Source organism: Oryx dammah, unplaced genomic scaffold (genome assembly GCF_014754425.2).
Source record: "Oryx dammah isolate SB20612 unplaced genomic scaffold, SCBI_Odam_1.1 HiC_scaffold_12, whole genome shotgun sequence".
Taxonomy (NCBI): domain Eukaryota; kingdom Metazoa; phylum Chordata; class Mammalia; order Artiodactyla; family Bovidae; genus Oryx; species Oryx dammah.
In genome coordinates, this window is record NW_024070196.1 from 49,985,677 (window position 1) to 49,998,740 (window position 13,064).

Below are 13,064 nucleotides of genomic sequence, written 5' to 3' on the forward strand. Positions count from 1 at the left end.
GCCATGAAATTAAAAGACGCTTACTCCTTGGAAGGAAAGTTATGACCAACCTAGATAGCATATTCAAAAGCAGAGACATTACTTTGCCAACAAAGGTCCGTCTAGTCAAGGCTATGGTTTTTCCAGTGGTCATGTATGGATGTAAGAGTTGGACGATAAAGAAAGCTGAGCATGGAAGAATTGATGCTTTTGAATTTTGGTGTTGGAGAAGACTCTTGAGAGTGAGACCCAACCAGTCCATCCTAAAGGAGATCAGTCGTGGGTGTTCATTGGAAGGACTGACGTTGAAGCTGAAACTCCAATACTTTGGCCACCTGATGTTTAGAACTGACTCATTGGAAAAGACTCTGATGCTGGGAAAGATTGAGGGCAGGAGGAGAAGGGGACAACAGAGGATGAGATGGATGGATGACATCACCGACTCAATGGACATGGGTTTGGGTAGACTCCGGGAGTTGGTGATAGACAGGGAGGCCTGGCATGCTGCAGTTCATGGGGTCGCAAAGAGTCAGACACGACTGAGCGACTGAACTGAACTGACAATTCCTACTTATCCTTTAAAATCCACTTCATGGTTACCTTTCATCTAGGAATCTTTACCCAACTTCTCCAGGCAAAGAAAATCTCTTTAATAATCAAAGTATTCCTCCTATCCAAAGTCTTATCACGTCACTCTTATTTATTTCTTTCATTTTGTCTGGAAAGCGTGTCCCTGAGAAGAGCAAGTAATTCAGTTTCTTTATCTTTGACTACTTTAGCCATTATCATCAGGCTTAGCACATAATGGGATCTGCCAAACATTTCCTGGAAGAATGAGCCTAGACAACATTAGTTCCCGAGGGGCATATAAAGATGAGGAAAATTTCAGAAGATCTCAGATGAAGGAAGCAAGACTTACATCCACAAAAAGGTTAGCAGAGTATGATTAAATAGGAAAAAGGCTAAATCCACAAACAAATCCTATGAATGCAGAGAGCCGAGTAAGCTGTGTGAGCCAGCCTGAGCTGGTGCTCCATGAGAGAAGTGAAAGCTCCAGGTTAGCAAGGTCTGGGACAGGTGAATGAGAGGTACATGAAAATGTAAGTTCCAAGAGACAGCATTGCTGATTGTATGTGTTAGGGTCTGCAGGACAGCTGCGACACGGCAACTTGTAATGAAAACACATATTTGTTCTTCATCCCTATTCCTGGCACAGATTTTGAAAAACCCTTGAAATTTCATAAGTGATGGAGCCAAAAAGGTGAGAGTGTGGGACTTCCCTGGTGATCCAGTGGCTAAGACTCTGAGCTCCTAATGCAGGGGTCCAGGTTCTATCACTGGTCAGGGAACTAAAGATCCCACATGCTGCAACCAATATCTGGCACAGCCAAATAAATTTAAAACTTTTTTATTTAAAAAAAAGGTGAGAGTGTTTTGTTATCCATAACAAGCCCCTTTCAACCACATCCCAGTTTATATTAATGAGGTGATTTTTGCAAAGCTGCAGGAGGGGACATTTTCCAGGGAATCCACCATGTGACTAGAGGGTTGAAACTTTCAGCCTCACCTCCTGACCCCCAGGGAGGCGAAAGAGGCTGAAGGTTGCATGGATCACCAATGACTGACCTGATTTAATCTATCATTCCTATGTGAAGAAGCCTCCATATAAACCCAAAATAATGAGGTTCTGAGAGTTTCTGGGTTTGAATGCACAGAGGTACTGGGAGGGTCATACACCCAGAGAGGACGTGGAAGCTCTGAGGTCCTCTCCTTCAGAACTTGCCCTGTGAATCCGCCATCTGGCTGCTCCTGAGTTGTATCCTTTCATAATAACTAGTAATCTAGTAAGCACACTGTTTTCCTGAGTTCTATGAGTCATGTTAGCAAATGATTGAAACTGAAAATAGGGTTATGGGAAACCCCAATTAACAAGCCTGTTGGTCAGAAGGGCAGGTGACAACCTGGACTTGCCCTTGGCATCTGAAGTTGGGGGTGATATTGAGAAACTAAGCCCTTGACCTGCAGGATCTAATACTGTCCCCAGGTAGACAGTGTCCAAATTGAGGTCAGTTGTAGGACACTCAGCTGGTGTTGCAGAGAACAGCTGGGTGGTGTGGGGGAAAGCATGCCCCAGTCCCTACAACTGGAGTGGAAGTGTTCTGGGGGGAAGAGTGTGAGAGCGGAGAAGATACACAAAGTTTTTCCTTTTCGACACCCTTAAGGGACATCCGTGTTTCCCATCTAAGTTCTCAACCAATTAAAACAAAAAAAGGCTGCTATAGAGCCAAGTATCAACTTTATTACTATAAAGTTAATATTGGAGAATAGAGCCTATTTGCAGGAAGCTGGGCTCCTCATACTGAGCCCCAGAGCTGTGCAGACTGGCTACAATCCCAGGCAGCCCTAGAGATATAAAGGTACGATGGGATACCATTCTGATCCTATCAGACCCATAACAATTGAACAGCCTGGCAGCAAGTGATGACAAAGACACAGAGCAACCAAAACACCTCCACATTACTAGTGAGGCCTTAAAACTGCACCACCAGGGAACTCCCTGGCGGTTCAGTGGTTAGGACTCCACACTTTCACTGCCAAGGGCCCAGGTTCAAGCCCTGGTCGGGAAACTAAGGTCTTGCGAGCTGTATGGCATGGCCAAAAGAAAAAAAAAAAAAAAGCAAACAACAACAAAAAAAACTACCACCACTTTGGAAAACAGTACAGCACCATCTGGTGACGTCAGAAATGCAATTAACACATGACCCAACAATTCTAGACCTAGAGCCTGGAGAGTTCACTCCAGCTTCCATAAAGATACACACGGGAATATGTTCCTATCAGCCTTCGTTCATTACAGTGTAAACCAGAAAACCATCTAAATGTCTGCCTGCAGTAAAATGGATACACTGTGACACATTCTTACCATGGAATAGTATACAACTGTAGAGAAGGATGAATTATTGTTACATCTAGCAACAAGGATGCACCTCTGAAATACAAAGTTTGCTGAAAGAGAAAGGACACAAAAGAAAACTCAGAGCAGAGTTTCACTCAAGAGTTCACAAAGAGACGAACCAAAATAATAGACCATTGGGGACTTCCCTGACAGTCCAGTGGTTAAGACTCTGTGTTCCCAAAGGTTGGGGCACAGGTTCAAGCCCTGGTTAGGAAATTAAGATCCCACTTGCTGTGTGGCCAAATAATAAAAGAATAATAGACCATTTAGGGAGGCGAACATCAAACAGCAAAGGAGTGAAAACCTAAAATTTAGAGAAGAGTTTCTGTGTGAGGGAAGAGGGAACAAGATTGGGGTAGGGAGCTTAAAGAAGGCTTAAAAGCAGAGTCGACAAAATTTATTACCCAAACCCGAACCTATTCTGAGAGTGAAAAGGGATGTTATTAAGGGTTTTGCCAAAACAACAGGACAAAGCTAGGAAATCAAGACATATCTTCATCCTCTACCTGTCACCTTTTGACCATATGTGGTAGGTACCTGGGTGTTCATTGTATGCCTGGATTTCTTACATTTAATTTATAGATGATTTGCATTTATTCAAGTCTATAAAAAAACCCATAAGTATATTTATGTATAAACTGGCATTCAAAATGGCATATCCCGAACATTTTGTGGTAGGGAGCATCTCCCCATGAGTTTGCCAGCAGCCCTTCTGACCCTCAGCATCTGGCTGTATTTGAGCTGAGAATGACATTCAAATGCAAACAGATGAGCCACACCATTCAGAACACTCTGGAAATGGAAATGCCAACATCTGTGGCAGAGATGGGTAATGACCCACCAGGTAAGGCCATGACACTAAGTTAATCCTTAATGTGTCTAAGAGCTTTTTTTCTTTCATCGGGTCATTTAATAACAGGACAACTCACTTCTTTCCTCCGCCTTCAGCTCCCCCATCGCCATGGAGACGATTGTGAATCAGCTATCATAAATAAAAATAATCCAACGGCACACGCCTGCGCCACATGCCACTTGGATGTGCTGCCAACTCAATTTTATTTTTTTCATGCCCAGAACTCACGGGAGCTCAAGCAACACAGGACACCTCCAGAGGAAGAGATGTTTTTCGGTGACTGTTTAAAGACAGAAGTGGGTCCATCAGGTCCTAGGTTGCCTCTTACCAACCACACAAAGTGGGGTTTGGTGGTGGGGGGGCTGTTTACCTAAATAGGAATCTCCCTTTGGGGACCGTGTGCGTGTGCTCAGTCATTCAATTGTGTCCGACTGTTTGCAACCCCATGGACTGTAGCCCACCAAGCTCCCCTGTCCATGGGATTCTCCAGGCAAGCATAATGGAGTGGGTTGCCATGCCCTCCTCCAGGGCATCTTCCCAACCCAGGGATCAAATCCATGTCTCTTGAATTTCATGCATTGACCAGGTGGGTTCTTCACCACTGAGCCACCTGGGGAGTCCCATTCATTAATAACCCTGCTATTGAAACAAACTTCTCCTGTGTCCTCGAATAATCCCCCAAAGCATACAAGAACTCTGCCAAGACACCATTCTCTTTTGCCTAGCATTCAATGCCTGCCTAAGTCTGCCCTCGCCTGGGTCCCTGCACCAGTGTGAAGGGCCGTTTACCAAATGTTTTCAGGAAGATGAAATTTAACAATTGGAAAGTTAGTCTCTTCTTAATTTCCCTGCAAACCTCCTAAAGAGAGAAAGCCTCCTTCTGGTGCTAATGAGCCTCTAACACTTGGCTGATCACCTTGTTAACAGAGAGACAGCAGGTCTCCGTCTGAGAGCCTTTGGCAAGCAACAGTCTCCAAGATGGAATTTAAGACCATTGTTTTGTTTTTATTGTCTTCATTTTGAAGAGTTTTGTCTATTTATAGCAAGTGATGCTGGCTTTTGTTTGTGAGTGATAGAGATTGCTTTTAAAATAAACGTATTTAGATAAAGCCAATGAATCAATTTTAAAATTACACATTAAATTGAAAATAGCACAGGAATATACCAGAGGTGACCTCAAAAAAAAAAAAACTGCGAAGGGAATGCATTAAAACAAAAGTTTGGGGAACACAGCCTCCTTGGTGTACTCTCTGCTCCTTTCTACCTTTTCAGGGGCTGGATGTGCACATAGTAGGTTTGCACTTCAAGTCTACTGAAAACATAAAGGAGGACCAGAGACAGCAGAAAAGCGGGGGTTGGAATAAGCTGAGTGCCAATTACAGGGCAACCTCTTACCATTCTATTCCGACCAAATCTGTAAACTTTTTTTGTTCAAAGCTGATCTGTAAGTGGCTGCAAGCCCCCTATGGTCAGGAAGAGTAGGCTCTCAACGGCAAATCTTCTACCTCTCCACAGATACACCTGTGGCAGACATCACCAATCAACTGTGGAATTCTCACCCATAACAGCAAGATGTACGCAAATATTTCTAACACATGAAAATGTTTTAATAAAATGTAAAGTAAGAAAAGCTGTTTTTAACTATTATGCTGTATTTTTTTATTTTTCCTGTGGGCTACCACACACCCTGTTTTGGAAATAGGGAACATAGAAACACTCAAATAAGGGGAAAAAAAGCTGCCTTATTCATACATCAACCAGAGCTACACAATGACCCATCCAATCCTGCAAGTTTAGAAGGTAATTTGGAAACTAATAAATTGGCTTTTTTAAAATTATCATAATCATTATTGCTCAAGATTCAGTAAAATAAAAATCACCAACGGGGAAAAAAAAAACCCTCAGATACTGTTGGTGGCATGTCGACAGATAATCTATCTAAAAATTAATTTGGCAACATGAATTGAAAGACTGAAAACTAATCACACCCTTAACCCAGGAATTGTATTCCTAAGATTCTATAAGAAATAATTCCAAAGAAAGAAAAATAATCAGAAGTACAAGAAAAATCAATTTTTTGCAATAAAGCTGTGGCAGTGAAAAATCATAACAAGCTAACTGCTCAAAAAATATAAGGGGTTGATATTATTTTAAAGGTATGCCCTTGCATAGAAGTGGTATGCCATCTTCAAAATTAATCCCTGAAGAATATTTAAAGACCTAGGAACATGCTCAAAAGTTCATATTAAATGAAAAAAAATCAAGTTATAAGATCTTTACATTTATTAAAAATCTTTACATTTAAGATAATGATTTCAGGGGTATGTGTGTGTGTGTATTTACAAACATGTTAATATATACCATAAAAAGACTGGAAGAAAGTAAATTACTGCTGACTTTTCCCAGATGGTTTTTAATTCTTTATGTTGTTTTATAGTCTCTAAATTTTCAATATTAGTTTGAAAATCAAGGTTGGGAGGAAGACTGCTTTCTAAGCATTTTAAGGAGAACTAATAGTTTTATATCCACTGAGTTTGTTTTATATTGGGGGAGGCACTTAAGTTTGTGAATATTTTTAATTGACAGTAAAGGGGTGGCAGTCATACAACCCAGAAATCCCACTGCTGGGCATACATCCTGAGGAAACCAGAACTGAAAGAGACACATGTACCCCAATGTTCATTGCAGCACTGTTTACAATAGCCAGGACATGGAAGCAACCTAGATGTCCATCAGCAGATGAATGGATAAGGAAGTTGCAGTACACAGACACAATGGAATATTACTCAGCCATAAAAAGGAACGCATTTGAGTCAGTTCTAATGAGGTGGATGAACCTAGAGCCTATTATACAGAGTGAAGTAAGTCAGAAAAAGAAAGATAAATACTGTATATTAACGCATATATATGGAATTTAGAACGATGGTCCTGATGATCCCACATTCAGGGCAGCAAAGGAGACACAGATGTAAAGAACAGACTTTTAGACTATGTGGGAGAAGGCGAGGGTGGGATGATTTGAGAATAGCACTGAAACATATACATTACCATATGTAAAATAGATGACCAGTGCAAGCTTGATGCATGAAGCAGGGCCTCTAAGACCAGTGCTCTGGCACAACCCAGGGGGATAGGATGCGGAGGGGGGTGGAGGGGGGATTAGGGGGACACATGCATACCTGTGGCTGATTCATGCTGATGTGAGGCAAAAACCATCACAATATTGTAAATTATCCTCTAACTAAAATAATTACTTTAAAAAAAATGTTTAATGCATATTCTTATGCCAAAAAAAGAAAGTAAAGGGGTGGCAGTAGGAATTGAAAAGATACCCAGCATTTGCCAATGCCAACGTGCCTCAGCCTCAAATACATTCAAATTCCAGCAGGAGGCAGTGTTCCACTTTGAGTAGGCTGACTTGCCGGATGACTGACACATTCATGGAGCTCTCCTGGAGATCTCTCTGGAGATCAATTAGGAGTAGTTCTGAAGTAGAGCCACCCTGCTGATCTTTTACCACCCCCACTCCAAAAAGGCCTGAGCTTTTGGAGTGCACCCCAGCAGTGGAAGAAGCTGGGCAAAAACTCTATAACCTTTCTCACCCAAGAACCAAGGGTACACGCTAGAAAGAAGCTACCTGGGATCAGAGAAAGAGTGTTCCCACCCATCCATCCCTATCCATTCCACAAAGACTTACTGGCACCAACAGGGTGCCAGGTCCTAAAAACATAGCAATGAACAAGATGGGCATAGCTCCATCCCACCTCCACCAGGAGCACAGTCACACAGTGGAAAGAGCACTGAACAAGGAATAACGATAGACTATCTGCCATCAGAGCCTGTGGTGGGAGAGCCTAGTCAAAGTAACGTTCAGCAGAAAGCTGAAGGATGACCAGGAGTGGCCAGACTGGGGACGAGGTGGGGGAGACTCTAGGCAAGAGGAGGAGGCTGTACTCAGGGTATTGGAAGAGCGAACGTGTGCATGGAGTGTGGTTCCCAGGTGGACAGGCAAGGACAAGCTCCCAAGGGCACTGAGAAACTTCTAAGAAGCGACCTCTGCATTTGTATGGGCCACTCTGAAAGTCTGTGAAGGACAGGCTGGGGTTGCGAGAAAGAGGTTTCCATCTGTAGACAGACCCTTAGCAATGCCTGCAGGTTCATCTGCTTCCATGGGGAAGACAGACCACTCTGCTGGTTAGAATTGTCATCCAAAGCAAGAGTCAGTAGGCCTCAGATGGGATCTTGAATACATGCTTCAGTGCACAGACTTTGATGGCTATCTTGGCCATTTCAAGGCCTTTTTATATATCCTCATTTGAGTTCCAGATCACTGAGACTGACAAAATCCCTTATTTGGGGACAAATAAAGATTCTGGTGTGCCGGAATTTTACCAGCTGTGTTCCGATATCCTTTCAACAATAACCAAAAAAAAAAAACCCAAACCCTGGGGTTTGTTTTGTTTGTTTTTGCAGGGCTCATGGCCACCATCAATAAAAACTACATTTCCCAGATGGCTTTGCAGCTGAGTGAAGTCATATAACTAATGCTCCCTCTCACCTCCTTTCCACCCATCCTTTTGGTTCTGGCCATCTTTGCACCCACAGGATCTGCACACCAAAGTCTCTGCAGAGATACTTCCCATCCATTCTGCTTGTGTAAATAATTCAAATACAAGGAAATGAATAAGTGAACAGCGGCCCACCATGACTGTGGGGTACTGCAGCCTGTGGGTAAATACTTCCCTCTACCCCATCTTGGGCAAACAACCACAAGGTGTCCTTCCCAGTGCTCCTGGACTGAACCCCAGTTGCCCATGGCAGTAACCAGCTCAATACACAGCCTTGAGTTGGTTTTCTCTCCTTCCCTGCTTCCTCTCCCCAGTTAGCCCATTGCCACTTCCTTTGGATCCAGTTGCAAAATAATGATAGACTATTTGCCATGAGACCTTCTGGTAGGAGAGCCTAGTCAATGTAACATGATGAACAGAAGCCCTTATCAGGTTCTGCTGGCAGGACAGGGTGAGAGAAGTCTGGAAGTAGGACATTAGGGAGGTTTTGCAAGCAACTTCTTTTTTTCAACATTTACTTTATTTATTTGGCTGTGCTGGGTCTTGGTTGTGGCAAGCAGGATACTTTAGTTGTGGCATGCAGTTTCTTTAGTTTTGACATGCGAACTCTTAGTTGCAGCATAGGGGATCTTGTTCCCTGACAGATATTGAACCCAGGGCCCCTGCATTGGGAGCTCGGAGTCTTAGCCACTTGACACCAGGGAAGTCCTGCAGGTGGCTTCTTTAAAGTCAAATTAAGGGACTTCCCTGGTGGTACAGTGGATAAGAATCTGCCTGCTGATGCAGGGGACACGGGTTCAATCCCTGGTCCAGGAAAATTCCACATGCTGTGGAGCAACCAAGCCCGTGTGCCACAACTACGGAGTCCACACGCCTAGAACACGTGCTCTGCAATGAAGAGAAGCCCATACTCACTACAACCAGAGAAAGCCCAAGCAAAGCAAGGAAGACCTAGTGCAGCCATAAATAAATAAATAAAGTGCCTTTTTTTAAAAAGCAACTTAAGAAGCAAGGACAGGTATTTTTTTGCCGTTGGCCATTTCCTGCTCTCAGGACCCTGGAAAGGATGGCTGGGGCTCCATCTTACACCAGGAAGAGGGACCCACCCCTTAGGAATGGCAGTGAGCCAGAAGGAGACTGAACCCTGAGGGTTTGGCAGTGGAGCTGCTGTACAAGATCTGGATGGTTATTTATGCCTTCTTAGATGATGACAGAGAAATACACTTCTATCTTCCTTAAGCTATTATTTAAGGCCTCAGTTAGCAGCAGCGAACCTATACTATATGTAACACATACAATCTAAGTGATCAGTCACATCCCATGCCACATCCTACAGGAGATTTAAAGTGATAGCACGAACTCTGGACACTCAGATTTCTCATTTTATTTCAACAAGGAGAAAGTTCGAATTCATCTTTGGGTCAGAACACAGTGTATCCTCTTCCAAGCTCCCCTGACAAGTGATTGTGCTGGAAATCCTCAGGACACAGGTAAAGAGCTAATTACCAGACTCCAGTCCCAACGAGGCTCTGAACATCTCTCTCATCTGCAAGAAAAATGTCATTTAAACGGCATCCCTGCCAGGGAACCAGAAAGGCTGCCTGCCTCACTCCATACATGTCCCACATTTGTCACCCTTCCTTCTGCAGCCAAGAAGTCATTATTTTTCCTGGTGCCACTGGACAGAGGTGAAGCAGCAAGGATCCTCCAAGTTACCGTGAGGTCCCCTGGCCCCTGCATCAGCTTCCAAGATTACCAATGCTCAGGTGATGAAGCCAATGCCGGGGAACTGGCCCAGGTGTGCTCAGAGAACTGCAAAGTAACTGTAGATATAATCAGAGGTCGATCTTACAGCCCAGGATCCTGCAGAAGAAGGTCTTGCTTAAGGGCTGTTATTATTAAGACAGAAGAAAACAACAGCTCTGGCAAAGCACCAAATTAATTATATCAGCGGGTAAAATGTATTCCAACTTGCTGGTTAATAAGGTAGAGAGGTTCTCCCGAACCATCTCTAAAGGCAAAAACCAGCAGCATGGGATGATTGCCAGGGAAACAAAATGAGGTGCCAGGAGGTACAGAAATGGATGCTGGTTCTGGCTCCAAACTGCTGTATGACACTCAGGAAATGCTAGCCCTCTCTGAGCTTCACAGATCTTTCCTGTTTTATAATTGTAGTTTATTGGGAAATGATTTACATGGTTCAACTTCAAAAGGTACAAGATTCTCAAGTAAATGTCTCCCTTCTGCTAAGATTTTATAGCCATTCAAATCTTCAGAAGCAACCCATGTTATCAGTTTCTTATGAACCTTCCAGAAATATTTTATGTATACAAAAGCACACGTATGCACACCCCCCAAACACACACACTATTCTTTTTCCTTTTTCTAACAGAAATAATTACATACTATATACCATGTTCTGCATCCTGTTTATTTCTTCACTTAGCAGTATCTTCAGGTTAATATGGCCAACATTAGAGTGTTTTCATTCTTTTTTCTTTATGGCTGCATATTGCCCCATTGTATGAAGGCACCAAAATGTATTTAACCAGTCCTTCTTAATGGACAGGGAAGCCTGGTGTGCTGCAGTCCACAGTGTTGTAGAGTCAGACTGAACAACGACAAGAACAACTCTTGATGGACATTTAGGTTACTTCCAGCCTTTTGCTACTACAGGGCTGCAGTGAACAACCTCACGTATAGGTTAATTTGTAAGTGTTCAGTCTCTCCGAATATGTTCCCTGAAATGGGATGGCTGAGTCAAAAAGTGTGTGCATTTGTAATTTTGATAGACAATGTCAAAACTGCCCTCCAGAGGAAGTGGACCAGCATTGCCATCATCAGCAGATAAAAGTTGAGTCTCAGGACTTCCCTGGTGGTCCAGTGGTTATGACTCTGTGCTCCCAATGCAGGGGGCACAGGTTCAATCCCTGGTCGGGGAACAAAGATCTCACGTGCCACACGTGGGCAAAAAATAAGGTGAAGTGTCAACTTCCCCACTGATGAAGCTGATAATGCATCCCCAAGCTCTGTCACTCACTATTGTCTTCCCAACCACAAGCGTGAGTTTCAGTTACAGCTGATTATCATCTGCACTGTTACTTTCCTTACTGTGGGAAAACAGCCCTCTATAACCATGTGCATATCAAAAGTAAGGGCAAAAAAGACAGCTGTTGTGGCAGAAAATGGCTAATTCCAGTGTCCTTTCTCACCTTTCTCCTCCTGGTAATAGAATCCCCCAAACTTGAGCTGTGCCCAAGGCTAGATATTGCCTTTCCCATGACCTCTGGCAGCCAACTGTACCCACATGACTTAGGTCCAGGTTCTGGGAATGAGTTGAAGTGATGCATCCAATTCGCAGGTCACATCCTTTGAAAAGGAAATGCCCCACCGTCCACTTCCTATCTCTTTTCCCTTCCCAACATGGGATGATCCATGGGGATAAGGCAACCTCCACCATGAGATACCACATTAGGTGGGGCCAGGGCAAAGAGAAAGAAAACCCCTGGATCCCAAAATGATGTTGGAGATCATGGCAAATTTCTACCTGGGACCTCCTGCCCACATCAGGATGGTGAAATGAGGAAAAAAAAAGTCTACCTTGGGACTTGCCTGGTAGTCCAGTGGCTAAGACTTCATGCTCCAAATGAAAGGGGCCCGGTTCAATCTCTGGTTAGGGAACTAGATCCTACATGCCACAGCTAAGAGTTAGTATGCCACAACTAAACCTTCTGCAACTAAGACCCAGCACAGCCAAATAAATAAATACTTTTAAATGTCTCTTTTGTTTGAGTCACTGGAATTTGGGATCTCCATGATTCAGCCCCTCTCCTTGATCCAAGATGGAAAGAAAGCATGTTTCTCTGTGAATAAGAAGAATACTCCCAAATGTTGAACATGAAAATACCTGACCTGCTTCACCATGTACCTTGCCTGCCTGGTTCCTAGACCCCTGAGTTTGGGGGTCACCCATCCCTAGGTCCAGTACCTTATTTCTCTATCAGTGTGGGTCTCACTGGGGAGCCCATTCCAAAGTGCCATGTAACATATTCAACTTCAACCTAACGTAGCTTCAAAACATTTAGAAAAGACAGAATTATTTGATAATTTATGTTGAGACAACTGATAAGCTATTGGGATTTGGCTACAGAGCCCTAATTCACCCTAATGCTAAAATAAATTCCAGATATCAAATAAAAAGAAATCACAGACGCACCAGAAGAAAACCTGAGTGACTTTTTTTCTACAGTTGTGGACATGAAAAGGCCTAGCCCCAACTCAAACCCACACCCCAACCCTGACCTTCAGCCCCATCTATGTCAAAGCAGAAAAACCTTCAGGTCAGAGTTTGACAACCTTTGTTCTAGAGCATGATGAATGAACCAGACACAAGGCTTCCCTGGGGGCTCAGTGGTAAAGAGTCTGCCTGCCAACTGCAGGAGACATGGGTTCAGTCCCTGACTGGGGAAGATCCCACATGCCACAGAGCAACTAAACCACAGCTACTGAGCCTTCAACTACTGAAGCCCCAAGTGCTCTAGAGCCCAAGCTCCACAACAAGAGAAGCTACCACAATGAGAAACCCAGGCACCGCAACGAGAGAGTAGCCCCCGCTCACCATGACTAGAAAAAAGCCCATGCAGCAATGAGAAAGTGGTGCAAACAGAAATAAACACATAAACAAAATTATTTTTTAAAAAAAGAACGA

The 13,064-nt window shown here is 43.5% G+C and overlaps 1 non-coding gene across 1 annotated transcript; it reads left to right on the plus strand.

Moving 5' to 3' along the window:
• The first annotated feature begins 11,225 nt into the window (after positions 1-11,225).
• TRNAG-CCC lies at positions 11,226-11,298 on the plus strand. The gene has a single exon. It is a non-coding gene; the product is annotated as a tRNA-Gly (tRNA).
• The last annotated feature ends 1,766 nt before the right edge of the window (positions 11,299-13,064 follow it).